This window comes from Macaca mulatta, chromosome 4, assembly GCF_049350105.2.
Source record: "Macaca mulatta isolate MMU2019108-1 chromosome 4, T2T-MMU8v2.0, whole genome shotgun sequence".
NCBI classification, from domain to species: Eukaryota; Metazoa; Chordata; class Mammalia; order Primates; family Cercopithecidae; genus Macaca; species Macaca mulatta.
This window is the reverse complement of record NC_133409.1, coordinates 58,802-81,931: the sequence shown is the minus strand read 5'-3', so window position 1 is coordinate 81,931 and position 23,130 is coordinate 58,802. Positions and strand designations below refer to the sequence as shown.

At 43.8% G+C, this 23,130-nt stretch overlaps 1 long non-coding RNA gene and 1 pseudogene across 2 annotated transcripts; both read right to left on the bottom strand.

Moving 5' to 3' along the window:
* Nucleotides 1-2,037: 2,037 nt before the first annotated feature.
* LOC144340688 (uncharacterized) lies at nucleotides 2,038-10,921 on the bottom strand. The gene is made up of 2 exons (XR_013416935.1): nucleotides 10,883-10,921; nucleotides 2,038-2,324 (listed from the first exon to the last, which is right to left on the bottom strand). It is a non-coding gene; the product is annotated as an uncharacterized LOC144340688 (long non-coding RNA).
* Nucleotides 6,064-10,734, bottom strand: LOC144340685 (uncharacterized; annotated as a pseudogene). Its single transcript, XR_013416932.1, has 2 exons — nucleotides 10,699-10,734; nucleotides 6,064-10,645 (listed from the first exon to the last, which is right to left on the bottom strand). The product of XR_013416932.1 is annotated as an uncharacterized LOC144340685 (transcript).
* Nucleotides 10,922-23,130: the final 12,209 nt, after the last annotated feature.

The following is a 23,130-nucleotide window of genomic DNA, read 5'->3' as shown; positions in this document are numbered from 1 at the left end:
GCTAGTCACGGCTGTCCGTCAGGAAGTGATTTGAGGACAGACTAGAGAAGGGGCTGCCAAGACCAGCGGAGCATTCACTGCCTGGGTCCAAGGAAAAGGAAATAAAGGCTGGCGATGTGACAGTGGGGGGGAGCACAGAGCGAAGGAACTGGTGGAGACACAGGGCTGGCCCCGCACAGGGCTTTGAGCAGCTACCCGGGGGTCGTCCTATCAATTGTCCTCATGGCCCCAAGAGGCGGCTGTGAGGATCCATCTCCTGAGGACAGAACTGCTCCAGAGCCACACAGCGAGGATCCACAGAACCAAGATCCGGGCCAGCTCCAAAGAGGGTGAACTTGACCCCTCAGCCATGGTCCTAAGACAGGGATCGGAGCCCCCTGGACACACAGACACAGGAACTGCAGGAAGGGGAAACGGATGCCCCGGACCAGTGGCAGGACCCAGGGTTTCAGCCCTCCAGGGCCACTGGGACCAGCCACTGCACAGGTGGACACACGGTGCTTTAACCCGCGCTGGGGGAAGGAGCCCTCACTCTCAGGGTGGGGACCGCAGCTCGATCGGGCCAGCCTCCCTGCTGGGCACAGCCTGAGCCACACAGGATGCTGAGGTGCCCCAACATTGGGGTGCTCAGAGCCACTCAGCTGAGATCGTGGTGCTTTCTGTAACCACCCTCGTTTCTTTATGGCATAGATCTAGACTCCATCCTTTGCAATGTGTGGGGTTCTAGGAAGAGGCTGGCCAGCCGGGGAAGTGTCCTGGGCTCTGTCCCAGTGATGACGAACTTGGCTCCCCACAAGGGCGGCCTGTTCACCACAGTGACCCCCGGGGACCACGCCCGCACCCATCTTGCTGAGGATAATTCACTTCTCATCCGTGAAAGAATAAAGCTAGACTAACTCAATTTCACACTCACTTCCAACTTTAACAACTTGTGTTAGGAAATCAAAGACAAGGACTCTGACCACGTCACAAACCCAGGAAGCAAAATCCGAGACTAACGGAATGATGCCACCTTCGCAGTTCCGAGCTTTACTAGTTGTTTTTCTTTTCTGGTCTGTTTTTCTCTTTTGGTTTAAATAATTAAAGACTCTCGTTGACAAGAAAAAAAATTCTCTATGAAACTAAAAAAAGTGGTTCTAATTAAACATTTAAACATTCTTCCATATGCTTTATAAACAGTTGAAATTACAGCTCTACTTACTGTTAAGTACTTTAACCAAATGAAAGGTTAATTATACAGACTGGCAATTATAAAAAATAAGGCTACATATTCATGGTATCATGAATAATTAATAAGAACCATTTGATTTCATTCAGACCAGGGATTCTGTGCTAATAGGCTCTCAGCTGTCTTGAAATAATGGTGAAATTTTAAAATTACTTTTGTACTTAAACATGTCCCCAAAGTGAAGCACAGCGGCTAACATCCATCATGGTGCCCTGCAGAGCGACCCACCCTACTATGGCCGACACCCTGATTCCCGAGGGCTGCATCCCGGGGCTGTACTAGTGCAGAGAATGTTCAGGAAACAGACCAGGTGGCAGGAGGGGGTCTTGTCCTCAAGGAACCTCATGAGTCTTGCTAGGGGGACAAACAGCGAGAGAATGAAACCAGCAGCCACGGAATCCCGACAGCGATGCTCAGGCCTCGCCATGCATACCCCCTGGCTGGCACCTCCCTGAGACCCGTCTGGCACAGGCAGTGGCAGGTTCCGGCCCTTGGAGCGCAGGGATGGCAGAGCAGGGCCATCAAAGCGGGTGGCATGCCGACAGCGGCTTCTCCGCAAGAGCTCCTGGCTCTCGGGGAGCTGAGGGCTCCTCAATGGGAATTTCTGGCTGAGCTCCAGGGGAAAGCGGGTGGGAGGCCAGTCTCCTCTGCCCCCATCTCCTCTGCCCCAACCCTGGAAGAGGGTCAGATATCAATGCTAACTCTTGTGCTGACTCAATTAAATCAAACAATTCAGAAAACAAACTTGCTTTAAGTATTAATTTCCTAAAAAGAACTAACATGAGTTCAAATAATTCACATAATTAAAATGATTTTAATTGTTAATTTAATTAAAACATCTCCATTTTCACAGCATCATGTACCTTGGTACTTTCTCCTTATTGCATTTCCCATCTTCCAGGGCAGGTTTCCTTCCACCCAGGGCAGCAGCGACTCTGGTGTCTCGGGTATTCCCAGGCTTCCGTCAGCCCCTTGGGGGCTTACAGTTCTGCAGCGGTCTCCATCCTCATTAATCTGCATAAGAACATCCGTCCGCAGGGATGTCCTGTGGCCCCGTGGCCACATCTGACGCGCAGCTAAACGCTGGGCGTGTCGCCTGGTGAGAGCAGATGACACAACTGTGGGCAAGGTAGCACCTCTGGGCGCCGACACTCTGGATGAGTTTTTTACAAGACCATTCTTTAATGGGTGAACCCTGACAGGAAACACTAAACATTGTTTTTAACTATTTTTATATCGAGACAAATCTTTGTCAAACGTTCACTCAATGTTAAATGTCACTTCTCCAGCCAACCCCTTTAAGAATACCTAAAACTTAAGACTGGAATGACGCTTTCAAACACATACTCTACTCATGTATTCCCGGGAGCAGAGAGCAGCTTAATGTTTTCACGCTACACAGGCATGAAGTTTGGCGAAGGCATTTTAATATTTTTACCTGAATATTTTAATTAAATCAAAAGATCATTTTCACTCTAATACTCTACTTAGAATCTAATTTTCCATTAAATAAACAGTCAATGTTCACTAACCCACGTGCTGATAAACTTTTGAAAACTTTAGAAAGTATTAAGTATAATCAAAGATTACCTTTAATTTTCGAGCTGGTAAGAGCCTGTGTCAGGGAACAGAGTTGAGATTGAAGAGATAAAAGCACGATGATTTTCTTAAAGAAAAGCGAAATTCGTAAAAGAGACCACGTGATTATATAAAGAAACACAGAATCCGTTTTCAGAAATGGCAAACATTGACCACAGAACACCAGCGTTGCCCGTGATGAGAGAAACAGTTAAAAGGAAGAATTCACGGTGGCCCAGCATAGATCAGGTGTGGGAGGACAGAGAGGTGATGAAATGCTCCTCCTTCTAACTTTCCAGAAAGGCACAAATGGCCAGCACTGTAACTGAGGACCACGCAGGCACCAGTGTGAACTCAGACTCCATGGCCAGCACTGTAACTGGAGACCACATGGGCAACGGTGTGAACTCAGACCCCACGGCCCACACCGTAACTGGAGACCACATGGGCACCAGTGTGAACTCAGACCCGACGGCACCTGCCTGGGCTACTCCAGCCAGCACCAGAACCTGTTCTGCAGCTGAACTGGAAGCTGATTCTGGAAGGAACTGAGGAGCATGAGGACGAGATCCTTCTACCTCAAAAGGGATCAATTTTTTAATGATTTATCCTCTGGTAAAGGGCAGAGGCTGGAGATCGAGTTGATAACAATTATGCCTACTAGATGAACACTTTGTAAAAATCCCTGAATGGTGGGATTCAAAGAGCTTCTGCATGAGTGAAGAGCCATCCACATGCTGAAAGAATGGTACATGCCAACTGCTTGGAGACAGACCTCCTAAAACTAAGACCCTTCCAAAACTTGCTGTATGTTACTCTTTAGCTGGCTGTTCATTTGTAATATTTAAAATGTCCTTTGTAATAAATCAGCTAAGCAAACTGTTTTCCTGGGTTCTGTGAGCTGCTAAACCCCAGCAAATCTAACATAAAAAGGAGTTCTTGCCGGGCATGGTGGCTCATGTCTGTAATCCCAGCACTTTGGGAGGCCAAGGCGGGAGGATCACCTGAGGTCAGAAGTTCAAAATCAGCCTGGCCAACATGGTGAAACCCCCTCTCTACTAAAAATATAAAAGTTAGCTGGGCGTGGTGGCAGGCACCTGTAATCCCAGCTATTTGGGAAGCTGAGGAACAAGAATCGCTTGAAACTGGGAGGTGGAGGGTGCAGCGAGCCGAGATCACACCACTGCACTCCAGTCTGGGTGACAGAGCAAGAGTCTGCCTTGCGGGGGGTGGCGGGGAAGGAGTTCTTAGGAATCTCCAATTTTTAGCAAAGTCAGACAGAGGTTCTTCACTTTTTAAAAGATTCTTTTTCTTTTTGCTCTTCTGATTGAATAATTTCAAATAACCGGTCTTTGAGTTCACTGGTTATTCCTTCTGCTTGATCAAGTCAGCTCTTGAAACCCTGTATTGATCTAGTTCAGTTACTGTGTTCTTCAGCCCCAGAATCTACATTTCTTTTATTATGGTTTCTCTTTGTTGATATACTCATGTTGTTCATGTATTCTTTTCCAGATTTTACTTGTCTATCAGTGTTGTCTCACAGCTCATTGAGCTCCTTTAAGGCAATTTATCTTTAATTCTTATCAGGAAATTCAGAAACCTCCATTTCTTTTTCTTTTTTTTTTTTTTTTTTTAGCGGAGTTTCACTCTTGTTGTCCAGGCTGTAGTGCAATAGCACAATACCAGCTCTCTGCAACCTCCATCTCCCTGGGTTCAAGCAATTCTCCTGCTTCAGCCTCCTGAGTAGCTGGGATTATAGGTGCCCATCACCATGCCCAGCTAATTTTTTTTTCTTGTATTTTTAGTGGAGCTGGGGTTTCACCATGTTGGCAAAGCTGATTTTGAACTCCTGGCCTCAAGTGATCTGCCTACCTCGTCCTCCCAATGTGCTTTGATTACAAGTGTGAGCCACTGCACCCAGCCAAAAACCTGTATTTCTTTATGGTCAATTATTGTAGATTTATTTTGTTCCTTCAGTAGGGTCACATCTCCTTGATTTTTCAAGGTTGTTCAATATCTCCCAGTCTCACAGAGCTGTGCCAGTTGCCATAAGACACCCTGTATTTCTCCTTAGAGCTGTGCAATGATAGCCTGGGATGCTAAATGCATACTTCATTACTCTCCTTTCCTCCACTAGTCTCACATATTCCTCTGGGGGAGAAGTCTAAGGGGTCTGTGCCTTCTACCAGTCTCACAGAACCATGGGGGTCACCATAAACCTCCATCCAAGCCTCCTCAAAATTCTCTACCTTGGCTTAGGAGTATGGGAGTCACACTGCAGACAATGGAGGCATAAGAAAGACATCAAAGACCCCTGTGAGCTTCTAAATCTCTACAGGCATCAGTAAAGATGGGTGCTAGACTGTGAGGCATGCCCATCCTCATGGGCAATCTCAGGATTCTCTAAGTCCTCCAAGGAGCCCAGCAATGGCTTATGTGGGCCTGGGCCACCCTTGCCAGCAGGGAGTAGTACTAAGGATGAGATCCACCAATGGCCACTGCTGAGTTATGCCAAATGAGATGTCCAGAACTCACAGTGCCTAGGAGGACAGATGGCAGAAGCTCAGCCAGGCCACGGAGATTAAAACAGTGCTAGGGGCTCAATGTATGTTTTTAGTGGGTCTGCTACATGTCGAGTTTGGATCTGGAGTCCAGCCTATAATCCTAGCAAAAATTAAACACCAAATATGATATTCAAAAAAGTGTATGTGGCTAAAAACATATGTTGGAAATACACATGACTAGAAACGTCTGGATTCAAAGAGAAATTGCTAATTCCATAAATATGATAGAGGAATTTAATAACAAGATCACACTTACATAAATAATAAATATCAACTCTATATTTATCTGAGTTGTAAAGACTTTTTTTCCCCATCTCAGTACACTAGTGGGTATATGTCACCAGTAAAATCAAAGGAGTATTCCAATTACATTCATGATATTAGTAAGTCTGATAAATAAAAGTAGCCAGGACCATAGAATTGGGGCTACAGCTGTGATCTTCAAGGAAAGTAAAACTTTAAAAACACTCATAAACCAAGATAAAGAAAAATAAAACAGTAGTTACTTGACTTTCCAAATTGTTACAAATGCAGTACATAATAATAAAAGTTAAAAAGTTAAAAGAATTTAATAAATAATAAAATAATGTAATGAATGAACAGATTTGACAGAAATCAATAATTTAAAAGTTTTGAGAGCAAGATCATGAAACCAAAAAGACTCATGGTGGAAAGAAAAAACACAGGTAAATAAAAGAGACTGTATTTATTTAAAAGTAGTAATTCAAAATCTAAGAAATCAGAACAATTGTATTCTAACATGAATACATGATACATTGATTAATTTCCATGAAAATAGAGTTAAAACTTTCCCTCAGTAATCAGCAGAAAAAATCTGATTAGCTAATTTTAATGTTTAAGTTATACATCAGAGTTCATGTCAAATCACTTCTACCTCCTTTGTAATGTAAATGCTTTTGAAGGAGAAAAATAAGCCTGTCCTCATTAGTTTATTATGCTAATCAAAATGAACATAAATGCAACAATAACTAGAATTTTAACCAACAATTTTCATTAATTATATTTGCGAAAATCATTAATACACTTTTAGCCATTTGGCTATTTATTTTGGTCACCTGGCCATCACTGGTATGGTTAAATAATACCAGAGCATTGTAAAGTGGAGTTAATTGCAATAATAAAAGGATAATTCCATACTAGAAAACGTATTACTTTCACATATTAATTTTAAAGATTAAAAACAATCACATCAACTGATGTTTGAAAAAACACTTTCAAATAATTTAAATCTTTAAAAATAATTTAAAATCTTTAAAAATCATATCGAATTGTGAGGACTAATTATTCTTAATCAATAAAATCTAAACTATATATTGAAGAGTTAACAAAAGAAGCATTTCCACTTAAGGTAAGGCTGGAATAAGGAGGCTGGCTGGGGCTGATGCCATTCACCACTGCACATGATGCCTGAGGTGGGACCAAAACAAGACGGAAAAGGAGAGGGACTACAAAAATGGAGTCAAAGACATGAGACTGTAGTTATTCTCAGATGATGTGACTGTAAACTTGAAAAAGTAGAATCCATTCTAATTATCAATACTAATAAGAACATTTAAAAAGTGGGCAAAACTATTCTGAATAAGCTGAAATCAGTATTTCCTGTTTAGTAACATTAATCTTTAAACAAAGCAAACGCACAAAATCAGTCTCTATTTACAATAGCAAAATATTATGAGGAACATTTGAAATAAATTTGTAGGCCCATGTAAAGCAATTTTAAAACTTAATGAGGACATTAAAATGACATGAATATAGCCTGAAAATAATATTATTAGATTGGAGGACACAGTGACATAAAACCCCGGTGACTGCAGACTCAGGGCAAGCTAGACTTAAAAGTCACATGTAGTCTTTCACATGTAAAAAATGAGAATTAGTCTAAAAGCCAATTTTGTCTAAATTTTGATTTTTGGTGAGGATATAGTCAAAATAGTTGTGAAAAGAAAAAAATAAAGATGTTAAATTTCATGTAAATCTATGTTAGTTGGAAATTTAAAATAAGTCATGTAAATATTCATAATATTAAACAATATCATAAGTGGACTCAATAAAACATAATATTTTATCATATAAAATAGGTTCTGCCTTCCTGAGGAAAACATAAAGTCAAACGGCATGAAGGAAGGATTTTGGTTTCGCTACAGAAACATAATAAGACACCTAAGTGTGTATTTGTGTGTGTGTACATACAATTAAACTACAAAATATAAAATAGCATCTAAAATACATCAAAAATGAGTCACGCAGAAAAATTCATTTTACACATACATCTATAAAATAATAAAATGTATTCAGCCTCACAATTACTTTGTGAACTGGAAATAATAATGAATTGTCATTTTATCCAAATCTACAAAAAACATACATACAGTATCAAGTTCTGGTTAAAGTAGTAGATGAACTTTATGTGGTAGTTAAGAGTATCTACAGTTTGTGGGCTGCATCTTGCTATATTACAATATAAAATGTACCATTTATTTACTCTGCGATCAAACCCCCAAGTTACCCAAGTGGAGGAACCCTCAGACATTTGCAGATAAGTCAGTGTGCTAGTAAGCAGCGTTCTTTACAAATCTATGAACATCAAGGTCTCCTTGGAACAGACGTGCTGTGAACAATTTCTAAAATACCCTCCTGTTAGACACTTACGTTGATTCCATTCTTAAAGCAATTACTGAATAAACAAACTCCATCGTGTGGATGAAATGCTACTTTAATTTGTCATAGCTATCATTTTCTAAAGTCTTCCTTCTAATCCAAATCATTAATATTTTGAGGCTAGATCAATACTGATTCATTGTTTTAAGCTTCAAATGCATTATACAATTGGGCAGAACAAATTTCCTCTCATTAATCTTCTTTTCCAGGATTTGTCAGGTATTCCCAACATTAATTCACTACTAATATGCACAGTGTTTCTAATCATGGTCAACAAGATCTGACAGTGCATCATCCCTAAACGATCCATACTTGCCTCACTGACATTATGTGGCCCACTTCCACACCATGTCTGGGTGTGAAGGACTTTCCATATGATCCCCCGAATGGAACTTCACAAGTTAGAAATCACTGGGTCACAGTGTGATACTGTGAAGATGGGATGAAGTTAAGGGAAGGCTATGAGTGAGTTAGGAAATGTGTTAGGCAGGGTCAGATATTACGAAATCCTAAAAACAACATTTAAGGAGGGAGATGACAAAACAATCAGTGAATAATATGACTTTTTCCAGTGAAAATGTCATATCTAATTGTTCTCCATTTTTCTTCTCTGAGCTTCTTTCTAAGGCAAGATGTGTCTTGAGAAGTCCCTGCTGAATGTTAGGAACATGCATTTCAGGACTTCCCATCGACATACCCTCTTTCTTTACCACAACCACATATATGGGGGCATAACTCAACATGTGAAAAAGACAGTCTTCTGCTTTTCACTGAACCTCCAGGAATTCGGGACAATAAACTTCTACCTGGAGACCAACAGGTGAGTTTTTCTGCCCCTTCCTTCAAAACACCCTTCTTCCCTAGTAAAGTCCACACACATCCTTACATGGCAGCTGTGGGTATATGAACTGGTCTGATCCCTTTTAGTCACAGAGCCTGAAGTATCTGCTAGTACCTGCTGAACACAGTGTCATGGGTGTGAATGGGCAATGCTTTTTCTTTCTCTGGTTCCTGCTGAAGTCTCTGCTAGTACCTGCTGAGCACAGGGTCATGGGTGAGAATGGGCAATGCTTTTTCTTTCTCCGGTTCCTGAGCTTCCCAAGCTCTCTCTCACTTCTGGATCCTGAATACCCAAATCTTATTGCCCTTTCTCCTCCAAGCTTCCTTCCCGGAACCAACAGCTCCTCCTCATTAGAAAGACACCTTTGTTCTGTGCTTACTTTAAAAAGTCTTGCTCTTTCCCTATCCACTGCCTTATGTCACTATGTGTATGTCTTGGGGCAGGTGGAAAGGTGAACAGAAGCCAGTAGACAGTAACCAGCACCAGCTTAACAGGAATGACATGATCTGGATGCGACAGTGGCAGTTTTCCCTTAACATTCCTGCCCCCTAAAGATTTGAGATCAAATTTCACACTCTTAAGTAACAGCAATTTGTCTTTCACGGTTTTAATCATATTGACTAAAAGCATTTGTCTTTTCCAGAACATCACATTAAGTCACCCAAAAATATAAAAATTAAAAAGATGTAATTATTGGCAATAAAAAACATAAAAGGTGAGCTTTCGAAATATCTTTGAGCAATTTATTCATTATGAACACATGGAATCTGTTGGAACAAAGTTCTAGGACAATTCAGCCCATCCTTCAATAATTGCAGAAAACAGCACAAAGAAAACTTGATATTTATACTTAGTTGGAAATTTTATCCTACAGTCATTAAATACAGAGATCATATAAAGGAATAGAGGAAGATGTTGAAAACTAAACTAACTCAAATCATCAATATTCTTACAAAGTGCACACTGAATTAATGTAAAAGTATTTACCAAACAAAAAGTATTTTCAATACATAATTAAGACTGAAAAGTATTGAGGCCTCATAAACTGAACCGGATACAACAAATTTCAAAGGGAAACTAATTTGGAAATCAGAAAATCATCTAAGGAATTTGAGAATTAGGCTTCTGTTGCCCCCTCTGCTACTGACAGTCAGGGCCCCCTCATTTTATTCTGTCCTCCACATCTCTGCTGATTGCCGTTTTGTCTATTTCCATTTACCCCACTACTACTTGCTCAGGTCACTCTCCTTCATTCTCAGTGTTTGTTCAAATTCCTCACACCCATCCACTTCTCATCTAAATTTCCCTCCCCTTTTGTCCCTCGCTGGCCCTACCTCCCTCTTCTCTTGTTTTCTCCTCACGATCCTGCCCCACCTCGACATCCACAGCGATACAGTGAAGAAGCCCCTGCCAAGGAAGAGCCCACTTCTCAGTGGGGCACCGGGAAGGTAACCGCTAGTGGGAGGTGACTGTCAGAAGGACGCGGGCTGTCACAGGATTGGGCAGGTCCCTTACCCCAGGCCCGGACTCAGCTTCCTGTCTGAAGCGGTCACCCCGAAGCGGGGGGTTTGCTGAGACGTAGGGCCAGGCGGAGGGAAGGATGGGGAGACATCTCAGGGAGGACTGGCGTCTGCCAAATCCCAGGGCTGCCCTGAGCTGCCAAGAGGGGCAAGGGTGGGGACGACGGGAGACAAGCCATGTGCCGAATGGGGACCTGACGCGGCGCGCGATAGGATGGGCGGACGGTGAAGAGAACTAGGGTAGAAGGGCTGGACGGGGCGACCTCAGTGACGGAACCGGACACAGACGCAGATCTGGCAGCTGAGCGACAGGCTTCGGAGCATTTCAGGGCGTCGCGGGGCTCCCCGCCTACAGTGGGGCTGTTGCCGAGCCTGTGACGTCCGCGGAGACCCACAGACCCCGGGTATGGAGGATGGCGCAGGAAGGGGACTGCGTGGCTGGGTTTGGCCACAAAAAGCGGAGGGCACTCACCCGAGCGGACCTTGGCTCCGGAGAATCCGTTTCCGGGTCAACAAAAAACGCCGCGCGAAGGGCGGGGCCAGTACGTGCCGGGCGGGGAGGGGTGAGGCAGACAAAAAGGCGGGGCCGGGCCGGGGCGGGGTCTCGGGCCGAGGCAGGGCGCATTCTGAGCTCCCTCACGCGCTGCTTGCTTTTCCGACCCTGCCAGTTTTTCCCCTGGGCTGAAAGCGCGTGTCTGCGTCCGGTTCTGTTTGAGTGCGTTCAGTGCACCGTGGGGGCGCGCTGCTTCCAACTTCCTGTTAGGTAAGAGGCGCGTGAGCCTCTTGTGCCGGGGGCGGTGCTGCTGCCTAGTCGGCGCCCGGCGGGGACGCGAGTCCGTACGTGCCGGCGGGAGCGAGAGGCGGGTGGGCACCCTCGCGATCCCGCACTCCGCCTCTGGGTAGCAGCCTCCCCGGCCCCACACGTTGTGACGCGCCCTCGGGCTCCGCGTTAGCGTGGAGTCAGAGGCGTAGCAGTCGTCGGGCCCAGGGCCGGAGGGGCCTGGACCGGGCAGGGTCTTGCCCTGGACACCGCGCCGGCCGCTGCTCCGCACGGGTTCATTGCGTTCCTATTTTCAACCTGTCCTGCACCAGGGTCTTGCCCTGGACACCGCGCCGGCCGCTGCTCCGCACGGGTTCATTGCGTTCCTATTTTCAACCTGTCCTGCACCGCATCTGAGATGATTTATAAATTCGGTACCTTTGGGACAGGCGTGGATGATCTCCCATAATTTGCTTCCGTTATTAATTTCTAAATGTATTGTAATACCACTATATAAAAGTATTTTTTATTTGAAATATATTTTTATATATATACATGCATATATTTATTTCTGAAACTTGTTTCCAGTACGTATAATGAGGCTTGTAAAGTGGATACTGTTCAGGAGATAGGTGGATTTTGCTTTTAAGTAGTAAAGACTTAGTTGGTGACTATTACTGGGGCTATTTGATAAAGATGTCTTTTTTTTTTTTTAATGAACATTAAAAGCAGTAAGATTGGATTTCTGGGTTTCATTATCTTGATTTATATCTTAATTTGTGAAAAATGTAAGTTAACTCATTTTTATTTCCTTTGCAGAATCTGAAGTTTGTGCTACCGATGATTATTTCCAAAAAAGGCACACTTCTGGTTTTCCCAGAACTAATGCTATCTTTTCCATCTTTTGAGTTTACTTGATATTAATGTTTGACCTCAAATCATGTTACATTTTGGAAGAAAACTTTCTCTTAGCCAATGGAACATAAACCACCCTGGAGTTCATATAAAGGAGGCGTTAAATGCCTCTGACAGTGTCATGTGTTAAAACTCATGACCAAACCCAAGGTCACATAGTTTTCTGTGTTTTATTCTAGAATTTGTATAGTTTTGTCACCGGAAAAGGGATCTTGTCCCAGACCCCAAGAATGGGTTTTTGGATCTCACATTGGAAAGAATTTATGGCGAATCACAGAGTATAGTGAAGTTAAGGTAGTTTATTAGCGACTACTCAACTACATAGCAGGGCGTCCTCAGAAAGCAAGAGGAGGAATGCACCTGTTTTAAAAAAATTATTTTTTGAGGCGGAGTTTCACTCCTGTCACAATGGCATGATCTCGGCTCACTGCAGCCTCTGCTTCCTTGGTTCAAGGTTTCTCCTGCCTCAGCCTCCCAAGTAGCTGGGATTACAGGCGCGTGCCAACACATCCGGCTAATTTTTTGTATTTTTGGTAGAAACTGGGTTTCACATGTTGGTCAGGCTGGTCTGGAACTCCTGGTCTCAAGTGATCTTCCCGCTTCAGCCTCCCAAAATGCTGGGATAACAGGCATGTGCCACCGCGCCCGGGCTTAATGTTTGTTTATATAGGTTATTATAAATAGTGTTGTCTTTTATAAAGGCTTGTGATCAGTTTGTGACAGGCTATTAATATTGTTACTTGTCTATGTTACTGTGGATTTTAACAAGAATTTATGAGTGTATTATTACCTTTAAAGTAAAACTTATTTTTAAACTAAGAATGCTTTTTTGTTCTTAAAGTCCTGGTACATTTTTATAAGTTTTATGTCTTTATTTATTAACTTGTTCCCGCAACCATAAATATTTTATAACCAAAAGTACTCAACCCCCTAAATATATTATCCAACAAATTTAACTTGTGTGTGTGTGAGGCAGGGTCTCACTCTGTCGCCTAGGCTGGAGTGGAGTGGTGTGATCATGGTGGGCTAACTGCAGCCTCAAACTCCTGAGCTCAAGCAATCCTCCCGCCTCAGCGTCCCGGGTAGCCGGGACTACAGGTACGTGCCACCATGCCAGCTAATTTGTGTGTTTTTTGTAGACATAGGGTTCTCACAATTTGCCCAAGCTAGTCTTGAACTCCTGATCTCAAGTGATCTGCCCGCCTTGGCCTTCCAGAGTGCTGGGATTACAGATATGAGCCACTGCGCCCTGCCCAGATTTAACTTTTTTAAAACCTTTATTTAAAATAAAGTCACTGTGGTTAAGAGGCCTCTGACAGTTTCGCGTTTTAAGTCTGAGGACTATGTTGAGTAAATTTTTGCATAAGTTGTAAAATGTGCATTCATGTTGATTTTATTTCCTATGGTTTCCAATTAATTGTGCCTTCTGCATTTTTAGAAATTCACGGGCTAGTGGGCTCTGTGTCAGTTTGCATTTCTAGAACGATAGCGCCAAACACTCCATGCTGTCTTTAAGTGGTGCAGCGGGATGTGTAGCAGCGGGCACGGGGCTGCCGACAGCGCAGTGAGCTCTAGGGCGCTGCAGTGCCCCCGGCCGCCAGCAGAGTGCGCGCGAGCCCGGCTTTTCTGAGCCCTGAGGCGGCCGCGTGCTACCTCCTCGCCTGAGTCCTGCGAGAGCGGGAGCCGCGTTCTCCTCAGCACATACTGGGATACGCCCCTCGCTTTTGGACACCTCGAGCTCGCGTCCGTGGTGAATAAAATCCTTCCTTTTTCAGCCTTGGCAGCTGAGGGGCAGAGACCCTTCCTGTGGAAAATTAGAAACCAAAAGCCCCTGTGAATCCAGCACACTTGAGGTTCGTTCTCTGCACCCAAGGCGAGGCGGCCACGGAGCCAAGCCACGGTCTCGGAACAGAAATGTAGCCTCAGGAAAGCAACTGGAACACCCACCACAGTGATAATAACCCCCGTAGTACTAATAACACTCCATCTGTGATGCTGGTGTTAGCACCCGTTGTATACAGAGATCACACCGTCAGGGTAACGTGACAGCTGCTGTCCAGATCCGACCCTAGGAATGCGGATGTGTCCCTCAGAGCGCACGTAACGCCCAGAATGCGGGGATGAAATCGTGTGCCTAACGTCACACCTGTCACACTTATATAACCCCCGGAACACGCATCTGTCCCTCCGAGCACACACGTAACCACTGGAATGCCCGTGACACTGTCAGACTAATGCCACACCCGTCACACTCATATAACCCCAGGAACATGCATGTATCCCTGAGAGCTTACGTCCTGTCCAGGATGCGGCCATGGCCTTTGCAGCCCACAGGAGAGCGTCTGCAGCTCCCAGGATGGGACCCTCTGGCTCTTGCTGGGGCGCTGGGTTGACAACCTCTGCCGGACTGGGTTTGGGCTAGATTTGGCCTGTCATGAAACTTCATGTTGTTGTCTGTGCCTTACTGACGTGGTATTGACACAGTTGATTTAAGAAGCAGTTTACTTCCCAATAATGTCATACTTCTGGGAAACTTGCAACAGCAGTTAGTATGCCTTCTCTTTTCTCTCCAATTCCCCAGTGGTTATTGCTGTGCCATATTTGCAGCTTCACAAAGAATACCTCCCTGTGTTTCACCAAAAGCAGGAACAGTCCTCCAGATGATCCCCACATAACCCCCAAATTAGGAAATATACGGTCTCTATGTGAAAGTCCAGTCCGCAGACCTATTTCACTTCATTGCCTGCCCCAGCTGGCAGAAAAATGTGTTTTCATGTGGGCCCAATTTCTTTTTCGGGAACTGTTCATGAGACTCAGTTTTCTGGGGGTTTTTTTGGTTGTTTTTTTTAAGACAGAGACTCACTCTGTCATCCAGGCTGGCATGCAGTGGTGCCATCTTGGCTCATTGCAACCTCCGCCTCCCTTGTTCCAAGAGATTCTCCTGCCTCAGCTTCTGGAGTAGCTGTAATTACAGGCATCTACCACCACGCCCGGCTAATTTTTTGTATTTTTAGTAAAGATGTGATTTCACCATGTTGGCCAGGCTGGTCTTTAACTCCTGACCTCAGGTGATCCACTCGCCTCAGCATCCCAGAGTGCTGGGATTTCAGGTGTGAACCACCGCATCTGGGCGACTCTCAGTTTTCACAGCCTTGACAGATGTAAAGAGCAGAGATGACTCTAAGCTGGGTCTGCCCAGCGTTTCGTCCTAAACAGGTGCAGATCCTGCATTCCTGGTAGGAACACCCTGGCCTGATGCCATGTTCTCCTCACTGTGGCCCACATGGAGGAGCACCTAACCACTGGCGATCTCACTTGGTAATGGCAAATATTCATTTACAATCACAAATTTCATCCTGTCAAGCTCTGGATTTAAGTTTGCCAATGATTTCCTCTGGCCTTAGAACCATGGCCTCCAGACCCTGAGTTCTCCTGCCTGCTGTCCTCTCCCATCCAGTCTGCTACAGCTGCCTGCAGTCCCTCTCATGGGGACATGGGCTTCCAGATGTCTTGGGGATTTTGTGTGGGTTCCCCCAATCCATTCACCCACTGCCCACCCTAGTTTTTTAAGGCTTTGTTGAGATAAGTCCTTCAAGTCACAGCAGTTACGATATCTAAAAGTAGAAAAGTTAATAATGTGAATTTCTAAAGACAAAGCATTATTTATTAGATCATCTGTGAGATGACCCTCTTTTTTTTTTTTTTTTTTTTTTTTTTTTTTTTTTTGGAGATGGAGTCCCCCTGTGTTACCCAGGCTGGAGTGCAGTGGCGTGATCTTGGCTCACCACAACCTCCACCTCCTGGGTTCAAGCGATTCTCATGCCTCAGTCTCCTTAGTAGCTGGGACTACACGCACCTGCCACCACAGCTGGCTAATTTTTGCATTTGTAGTGGAGACAGGGTTTCACCATGTTGGCAAGGCTGGTCTTGAACTCCTGACCTCCAGTGATCTGCCTGCCTTGGCCTCCTAAAGTGCTGGGATTACAGGCATGAGCCACCATGCTCAGCCACCCTCAATTTATAAATTAAGGAAATACTAGTTCCCTGGAACCAAAATTCATGTTTGAAATAATTAGGAAAGAAAAATAAAATCTCGGTGCTGAAGGAAAGGCAAATCGCACAGTTGATTGTCGAAATTGCAGAAGAAGACTGGGCGCAGTGGCTCACTCCTGTAATCCCAGCACTTTGGGAGACTGAGGTGGGCGGATCACCTGAGGTCAGGAGTTCGAGACCAGCCTGGACAAGTTGGTGAAATCCCGTCTCTACTAAAAATACAAAAATTAGCCTGGTGTGGTGGCACACACCTGTAGTCCTGGCTACTTGGGAGGCTGAGGCAGGAGAATCGCTTGAACCTGGAAAGTGGAGGTTGTATTGAGCTGAAATCGTGGCACTGCATTACAGCCTGGTTGACAGAGTGAGACTCTGTTTCAAAAAAAAAAATTTTTTTCAGAAGAATTTACTGGACAGACTATTACCTTGCTATATTCTCTAGCCCTGGGTTAGCAGTTGCAAGGTATTTTAGGTTTAAACACTTATATTTTTCTTTTCTTTTTCTTTCTTTTTTTTCTTTTTTTTTTTTTGAGACAGAGTCTCACTCTGTTGCCCAGGCTGGAGTGCAGTGGCACTATTTCTGCTCACTGCAAGCTCTGCCACTTCCCAGGTTCACGCCATTCTTCTGCCTCAGCCTCCCAAGAAGCTGGGACTACAGGCGCCCACCACCACGTCTGGCTAATTTTTTTGTATTTTTAGTAGACACGGGGTTTCACCAAGTTTGCCAGGATGGTCTCGATCTCCTGACCTCGTGATCCGCCCGCCTCGGCCTCCCAAAGTGCTGGCATTACAAGCGTAAGCCACCACACCTGGCCTTAACACTTATATTTTATATAGTCATTTGGTATAGTTATCAAAAAGTCCTGTCCACATCATGACGACCTATATGAAATTTGGAAACCTCTTCATCAATACAATGGAAAATTGGTAAAGTAAGTGTAGATATTTAAGCGGATGAATTATTAATATTTAAGTATTGAAATGGAATGTAATAATGTCATAGTTCTGGCATGGGACTTGGGGGGCTTCCTCTGTTGCCTCTTGCTGGATGGCAAATTCTTGGCCTGTGGAGACTGAAGGATAAACTGTCACCTTCGTTGGAAACCCTAGTCCAGAATGAAAGTCCTCATTTCAGGATATACCATTTCCTCCCATGTATTTTCTTTTTTGAGACGAGTCTTGCTCTGTCACCCAGGCTGGAGTGAAGTAGCCTGATATCGGCTCACTGCAACCTCTGTCGCCTGGGTTCAAGCAATTCTCCTGCCTCAGCTTCCTGAGTAGCTGGGGTTACAGGTGTGCGCCACCACACTGGCTAATTTTTGTGTGTGTATGTGTGTGTGTGTGTATATATATATATATATTTTTTTTTTTTTTGGAGGCAGAGTTTTGCTTTTGTTGCCAAGGCTAGAGTGCGATGGTGCCATCTTGGCTCACCATAACCTCTGCTTCCCAGGTTCAAGCGATTCTCCTGCCTAGGCCTCCCGAGTAGCTGAGATTACAGGCATGCACCACCAAGCCCAGCCAATTTTGTATTTTCAGTAGAGATGGGGTTAGTCCATGTTGGTCAGGCTAGTCTCGAATCCCAACCTGAAGTGCCCCGCCTGCCTTAGCCACCCAAAGTGCTGGGATTACAGGTGTGAGCCACAGAGCCTGGCGCTAATTTTTGTATTTTTACTAGAGAAAAGATTTCACCATATTGGCCAGGCTAGTCTCCAACTCCTGACCTCAAGTAATCCATCTGCCTTAGCCACCCAAAGTGCTGGGATTACAGGTGTGAGCCATCATACCTGGCCCTTTCTTTTTTTTTTTTTTTTTTTTTTTGAGACAGGGTCTTGCACTGTTGCCCAGGCTGGAGTGTAGTGGTGCGATCTCAGCTTACTGCAACCTCCACATTCTGGGCTCAAGCAGTCCTCCCACCTCAGCCTCCTTAGTACCTGGGACTGCAGCTGTGTGCCACCATGTCCAGCTAATTTTTGTATTAGTAGAGACGGGGTTTTGCCATGTCATCCTGACTGGTCTTGAACTCCTGGACTCAAGTGATCCACCTGCTTCAGCCTCCCAAAGTGCTGGGATTACAGGCATGAGCCACCTTGCCCGGCCTATTTTTAACTTTTTGATGAAATACCAAACTCTGTTACAAATAGGCTGCACCATTTTATATTCCGCATACCGTATTTAATGGTTGTGATTTTTCTCCGACTTTGCCAACCCTTGTTATTTTACATTTATTGGATTATAGCCTTTCTAGTGTGAGTGAAGGAATATCTGGTTGTGGTTTCAAGTTTGGATGGCCATAATGATAATGATATTGATCATCTTTTCATGTGCTTCTTTGCCATTTGCATGTCTTTTTGGCAAAGTGTGTGTTCAACTCTTTCTCCATTTGTAATTTGGTTGTTCTTGTTGCTGAGTTATATAAATTTTATATATATTGTAGTTAACAGACCGTTGTTGGACATATAATGGGCAAATATTTTCTTCTTTTCTCTGGGTTGTCTTTTCTCTTCCTCTTTTTTTTTTTTTTTTAGGAGACCAAGTCTTGCTCTGTTTCCCAGGCTGGAGTGCAGTAGTGCACTCTTGGCTCATCATAACCTCTGCCTCCTGGGTTCATGCGAGTAGCTGCGATTACAGGCATGGGACACCATGCCTGGCTAATTTTTGTGTTTTTGGTGGAGGTGGGGTTTCTCCATGTTGGTCATACTGTTCTCAAACTCATGATCTCAGATGATCCGCCTGCCTCTGCCTCCCAAAGTGCTGGGATTACAGGATTGAGACACCATGCCCGGCCTTTATTTATTTGTTTGTTTATTTATTTATTTATTTATTTTATTTTTGAGACAGGGTCTTGCGCTGTTGCCCAGGCTGGAGTAGTGGTGTTGCCTCGGCTTACTGCAACCTCCACATTCTGGGCTCAAGTGGTCCTCCCGCCTCAGCCTCCCTAGTAGCTGGGACTACAGGTGTGTGGCACCATGCCTGGCTAATTTTTGTATTTTTAGTAGAGACGGGGTTTTGTTATGTCCTTCTGCTGGTCTTGAACTCCTGCACTCAAGTGATCTGCCTGTTTCAGCCTCCCAAAGTGCTGAGATTACAGGCATGAGCCACCATGCCCATTGTGTTTTTAACTTTGTGAGGACATAACAAACTATGTTACAAATAGGCTGCACCATTTTATATTCTACATATAGTATTTAATGGTTTTGATTTCTCTCCAACCTTGCCAACACTTGTTACTTTACATTTGTTGGATTGTAACCTTTCTAGTGTGTGTGAAAGAGTATTTGGTTGTGGTTTCAGTTTGGATGGCCATAATGATAATGATATTGATCATCTTTTCATGTGCTTGTTTTTCATTTGCATGTCTTTTTGGCAAAGTGTGTGTTCAACTCTGTCTCCATTTGTAATTTGGTTGTCCTTGTGGTTGAGTTATACAAATTTTTTATATACTGTAGTCAACAGACCGTTGTTGGATATATAATGCGCAGATATTTTCTTGTTTTCTGTGGGTTGTCTTTTCACTTTCTTTTTTTTTTTTGGAGACCGAATCTTGCTTTGTTCCCCAGGCTGGAGTGCAGTGGTGCACTCTTGGCTCACCACAACCTCCGCCTCCTGGGTTCAAATGATTCTTCTGCCTCAGCCTCCCGAGTAGCTGGGATTACAGGCATGTGCCACTACGCCCAGCTAATTTTGTATTTTTAGTCGAGATGGGGTTTGCTTTTCTTGGTCAGGCTGGTCTTGAACTCCCGTCCTCAGTTAATCCTTCTGCCTCAGCCTCCAGAAGAGCTGGAATTACAGGCGTGAGCCACCGCTCCCGGCCCTAATTTTTGTATTTTTAGTAAAGACAAGGTTTCGACATGTTGGCCAGGCTGGTCTCCAACTCCTGACCTCAAGTGTTCCATCTGCCTCAGTCTCCCAAATTGCTGGGATTATAGGCGTGAGCCATCATACCCATTCTTTTTTTTTTTAAGATAGGGTCTTGCACTGTTGCCCAGATTGAAGTGTAGTGGTGTGATCTCAGCTTACTACAACCTCTACGTTCTGGAGTCAAGCAGTCCTTCCGCCTCAGTCTCCCTAGTAGCTGGGACTGCAGCTGTGTGCAACCATTCCTGGCTAATTTTTGTACTATTAGTAGAGATGGGGTTTTGCTCTGTCATCCTGGCTGGTCTTGAACTCCTGGACTCAAGTGATCCTCCTGCCTCTGCCTCCCAAAGTGCTCGGATTGCAGGCGTGAACCACAGTGCACAGCCAACTTACTTGATAATGTCTTCTGATGCATAGTTGTTAATTTTGAGGAAATTATTTCTTTTGTGGCTAGTGCTTTTGGTTTCAGATCTGTAACACCTTTGCCAAATCCAAGGTCATGAAGATATATCTCTGTTTTCTTCTAGAGTTTCTATTTGTAACTCTTATATGTAGGGCTTTGAACCATTTTTAGTTACTTTTTCTGTGTTGTGAGGTAAGTGTACAGTTTGTTACCTCTGACTCTAGGTAGTCAGATGCTAGCAGCGTTTGTTGAATTTAGTGGTCTTGGCTCGTGTCAAAACTCAGTTGGCCGTAGAGGTATAGTTTTATTTCTGGACTGGACATTCAGTTCCATTGATTTATATTTGTCTCCTTATGCCAGTATTATGTTGTCTTGATTACTATTCCTTTGCAGTAATATTTGACAATGAGAAATGTGAGCCACTAAGTGGGCTTTTCGTTTTCAGGAGCGTTTTGTCTATTCAAGATCACTTGATATTTATACAAAGGGTTACGGTCAGGGGTCAGGGTTACAGTTGTTAGGTTTAGGGTTGCTAACATTAGGTTTGTTAGTGTTGTTAGGGTTAAGGTTGTTAGATTTAGGGTTGTTAGGATTTTAGGGTCATGGTTTTAGAGATGGGGTTGGGTTAGTGTTAGCATTAGGGTTGTGGTTGGGTTTGGGGTTGGATTTAGGGTTTGGGTTGGGGTTCTGTTAAGTTTAGGGCTAGAGTTAGGGTTAGGGTTTAGGGTTAGGGTTTAGGGTTAGGGTTAGGGTTTAGTGGTAGGGGTTAGGGTTAGGGTTTAGCAGTAGGGGTGAGGGTTTGGTTCAGGGGTTAGGGTCAAAAGAAAAATCTTGAAAATCGTAAAAATCTCCAAAAATATTGGTGAGAAAAAAGTTTTAGCCCTCATATGAAGAAGATAAAAACTTGTTCCATTTTTTCCAGAAACACAGTTATAATACAAATATAAAATGGGGTAAAGACAAAACCCAAGTCTTCTACATAAGCTGGTGAATTTTGTATTATTATTGTCACATTAGTCAGGGTTCCCCAGAAAGGCACAATCCGTCGGATTTATGTAGATAGACAGATGAGAGAAGATTCATTAGGGAAACTGGTTCACATAATTATTGAGGCTGAGAAAGTCCACAATAGGCTGTCTCCAAGTTGGGGAACTAGGAAAGCTGGTAGCATTGCTCAGTCCATGTCCAAAGGGCTCAGAATCAGTTCAGCCAATGGTGTAACTCTCATTCTGAGGCCAAGGGCCTGAGACCCTGAAGTTCTGATGTCAAAGACAAGAGAAGGATGTTTCAGCTTCAGAAGGAGATAATTCACCTTTCCTCTTCCTTTTTGTTCTATCTGGGCTCTCAAGCAATTGGATGGTGCCTTTATTAGTCCATTTTTGTACTGCTATGAAGAAGTACCTGAGGCTGAGCAATTTATAAAGAACAAAGAGGTTTAATGGGCTGACAGTTCCACATGGCTGGATGGGCCTCACAATCATGACGGAAGGGGAAGCAAAGATGTCTTTCTTCACATGGCAACAGCAAGAAGTGCTAAGTCAAAGGGGAAAAGCCCCTTATAAAACCATCAGATCATGAGAACAGCATGGCAGTAACCACCACCATGATTCAATCGTCCCCCAGCGGGTCCCTCCCACAACATGTAAGGATTATAGGAGCTACAATTCAAGATGAGATCTGGGTGGGGACACAGTCAAACCATATCAGTGCCCATCCACATTGGGTCAGAGTGGATCTTCCTTATCTCAGTGTCTTCCAGAAACACCCTCACACTTATGCCCAGAAACTGTGCTTTACCAGCTATGTTAGTATCTCTTAATCCAATGAAGCAGACATCTAAAATTAACCATCAGAATATTTATGCCTGATTCGTGGCTAAAATTTCAGGATGAAAGCTATGAGATCTCTATTTGTGTTTGTATGTCTATTAATGTATGTTTTGTATATTTGATTTTTCTTAACTCTGGATAGCATTGCAAATTTCATTTATAAAATCCTCTAAAAGTGCTCTATTCTAACTTGGCTTGGAAAAAAATCATTTATAAATAAATATTCCCAAACTCCTAGAAATATAGGAACCGATCCAAATGTTTTTCAGGTTAATGTGATTTGGATAAAACTTAAATAAAATAAATTTAATATTTTTTGTGTAATAAAACAACTATGTCTTCAGAGTTATCACTATTAAATATAAAACAAACAATTTTTTTTTTCCTTGAGATGTAGTCTCTCTCTGTCACCCAGGCTGGAGTGCAGTGGTGCGATCTTGGCTCACTGCAAGCTCCGCCTCCCAGATTTATGCCATTCTCCTGCCTCAGCCTCCCGAGTAACTGGGGCTACAGGTGCTCACCACTACATCCAGCTAATTTTTTTTGTATTTTTTTTAGTAGAGACAGGGTTCCACAGTGTTAGCCAGTATGGTCTTGATCTCCTGACCTTGTGATCCACCTGCCTCAGCCTCCCAAAGTGCTGGGATTACAAGAGCGAGCCACCGTGCCTGGCCCCTATAACAACTCTTGATGTCTGAGTGGGTTCCCACACAGTCATCGGTTGTAAGACTTTCTGATTCCTTTTTTTCCTTTGGTCATTATGAATAGGGCTTCTGTACATAATTGCATGGTAGCTTTTGTTTGGAAATAATATCAAAGTAGCAGTCAAAATACTTTACGAATATGATTTTTGGATTGTAAGGTGAGACTTGTTTAGCTTTGGGAAAAACTGCCCAACTACTAAT